This window comes from Acanthochromis polyacanthus, chromosome 21 (assembly GCF_021347895.1).
Source record: "Acanthochromis polyacanthus isolate Apoly-LR-REF ecotype Palm Island chromosome 21, KAUST_Apoly_ChrSc, whole genome shotgun sequence".
NCBI lineage: Eukaryota > Metazoa > Chordata > Actinopteri > Pomacentridae > Acanthochromis > Acanthochromis polyacanthus.
The window spans coordinates 28677565-28680742 of record NC_067133.1 but is presented as its reverse complement, the minus strand read 5'-3'; positions in this window follow the sequence as shown (position 1 = coordinate 28680742).

The window sequence follows — 3178 nt, the reverse complement described above, 5'->3', positions numbered from 1 at the left end:
GTCCTGGTGCTGTCGGCGTCTTGTTTGGTGCTGAAAGCACCATTATTTAACCATAATGTTGTTATAAAAGCAAAAGTCCCTATAGAGTGTATCTGCAGTCTCCAGATATGTAGACACACCCCACAAGATAAGAGGGATTTCTTTGAGTCATATAAAGGCACTGAAAATGAAAGCAAAAACAGACCAACAGCTGAAAAATAGCATCATATACTTCAGCATCTTTGTTGGAGTGGAACACTGACAGCAGGTAAGGACTTATTTTAGTGTTGTATTCTTACTCTTATGATGTTTTATTCTAATCTCAAAGATTTCAATGTTCTGCAGATCTAGTGTTGTTGAATGAAATCAGAGTGATGTGAGAGTCCTTTATTCCAGATTGCTGTACTCCACATAAACTAAACCCCAGTCAGAGATATCAGGTGTCATAAAGGTGGTTTTCAGATTTCTTTGTCAGTTCAGGATTTCTGCTTCAAATTCTGTGGACGTTTACAGAGAAGCCTTTGTTTAACCTGCAACATGTCTCTTCTTTTGCAAAAAATAACCAAAAATGAATGATTCTGAGTCAGTTTGATCTTGGTTCTTGCGGTTGTTCCTGTTATGTGCCGAAGAGATAAAGAAACAAATTGGTCTCTTCCTGCTGCACAAAAGTTTCCGTCTGTCTTCAGCCAGTTTACCAGACTGATTTAACCAGTAAAGTATTGTTATAGCAACAATTAATCCTCATATTTATTTTAAAGATAAATCTGTGAATATTTGTGTTTAGCTCATGAGCATTCTTGTGAATGTTGAATAAAACCTTTGTACATATATATGTGTTGTAATATTGTGCAGTGATGTGGAGAATTCTGTGGTCTCAACCTGCAGACACCAGTCCTAAGGGTAAGATGTTTCAAACATGACAGAACAGAGCCTAAACTATAAGTTAATCATTGGAAAATGATGGCACATTCTCAATCGATGCTGGTGAAGTTATTTGTCATGTTTCATGTAGTTTGTTTCATTAATTCATATATGATCTGCTGTCAGTTTTTGATAAAGATTAGAGGAAAATACCTATGAGGTGAGTGTGTTGGTCCTTTTTCTTATGATGACAAATCTTTTGCTAGATCTTTTATTCTGTTTCTTTCAAGGCAAAACGTGTACATGATTTTAAAATAGAGGGTTGTTTTCTTTACCTCCTAATGTTAGGTCATTGTAAGTTATGTGTGTTTTGTTGAAAATGTAAACTGCAGCTACTGTTAGCTTCATTTTCAGCTGGTTTTCTCTCTAACATCCTGGCTCTGCTCACTGCTGTCTGCAACCACTAAACATCTCCTCCACTGTCTATAACAATGTATGTGGATTCAATATAAGATGGGTCATTCCAGGTGAAATGACCAGGGGCCTCATTTATAAAGCTTGCGTACGCACAAAACAGGGCTAGAAAGTGGCGTACGCCACTTTCTACGCAAAGGTTGTGATTTATGAAAACAAACTTGGCATGAGAATGTGCGCACGGTGCGCCAACCTTGATTCTTGATGCTTGCTTATGCACAAAATAGGGCTAGAAAGTGGCGTAAATCACAACCTTTGCGTAGAAAGTGGCGTACGCTGTGTTCGTTGTGATTTCTAAAAACAAACTTGGCGTGAGAATGTGCGCACCGGTGCACCAACTTTGATGCTTGCTTAAGCACATTTTGGAGACAGAGGGAACGGCAGTGCCGGAGGGTGAAGTGGTGAATTGAAAGCAGATTGATCTCAAACCTTTATTGTTATCACATATTAGACTTGTAGAGCTGGATAATCATAAACCCTCATTGTTGTAGATGTTCATATTGTAAAATGATTGTTCAGCAGGCTTCTAACTCTTTAGCCGGAGCTATGCTTTTTTATGAACATTTCAGGTAGCACGGAGTATAGCATACAGACATGTACTCGCGAGAGTGTATGAGATCTCCCTATTTTACTCTCCAATGTGTTACCATAAAACCCCTAGTAATGCGCAGGTACATTACACATCCACTTTGTATGACATCTCCTCCTTTTCTTTTGTGTTATTACCTCAATAACCGCACATAAACTCTCTAACTGAAAACGGCTATCTTGACAGTGCTTGTCAAAACAGTATGAACACCGAGTAAGACAAACCAAGGCTTACTGGATACTTTTCAACTCTGAAAATACTGTAAAGTTACTGTTGCTGTTCCTCAACTTAAACCACTACTCTTAACATCACAATAGACCTAAATTTACCACAAATAAGCATCATCAACATCAGTGGCAATATACTGTACATCTCACACCGTTCCCCTTCCTTTATTTTTTTTTTTTATTTGTGCACAACCCCCCGCCAGAGTCCATGAGTCCTTCACCCGTCTACAGGTCCAGCCTGTTGACTGGTTTGCAAATTCATCCAGATCTGATCACAGTCTGAGCGGGCAAAGGGGTTTGGGGCATAGTCACACTCTGACTGACAGGAGGAGCAGTCCCCAACAAAGTAGCACAGTCAGAATGCGCATCTGTCTCTGCTGTCTCACAGGGCGCTGCAGGTCTGGGCTGGGGAACCGGCCCCGGTTGAAGGTGACGGCGATTCCGCCTAAGCTCAGCCCCCTGCTGCGTCCTGATGACAAACGATTTCGGGGTGGTGCTCTCACTTGAGATCATTGCAGGCAAGGACCACGACTTCTCATGGTCCAACTTGGAGTATACAACATCTCCCGGTTGCAGGGCAGGTAAGGCTCTGGCCCCATGACGACGGTTGAAGTAGTGGGCCTGTCTGGTCTTCTCCCTCCTGTCCTTCTCTTTCACAGCTGCCAAGCTGGGCCATTTTGGAGTGAGATTTACCTCTAAGATTGGGAGCATGGTCCTAATTTTCCTCCCCATTAACAACTCGGCTGGGCTGTAGCCTGTAGTGGACCAGGGAGTGGACCTATAGTTCATGAAAGCGATTGCAGGATCTTCCTGTTTGAGAATTTTCTTCGCTGTTTGGACAGCTCTTTCCGCATGTCCATTGCCTTGGGGATGATGAGGGCTAGACGTGCAGTGTTTGAAGTCCAGCTGCTTAGCAAACTGCTGGAACTCTGCACTGGAAAACTGCGGTCCATTGTCGCTCACCACCTCATTGGGGATTCCGAACCTTGCGAAGACTGATTTGAGCTTTTGGATAACCTGTCCTGATGTTGTTGAGGGCAGCTGCAGT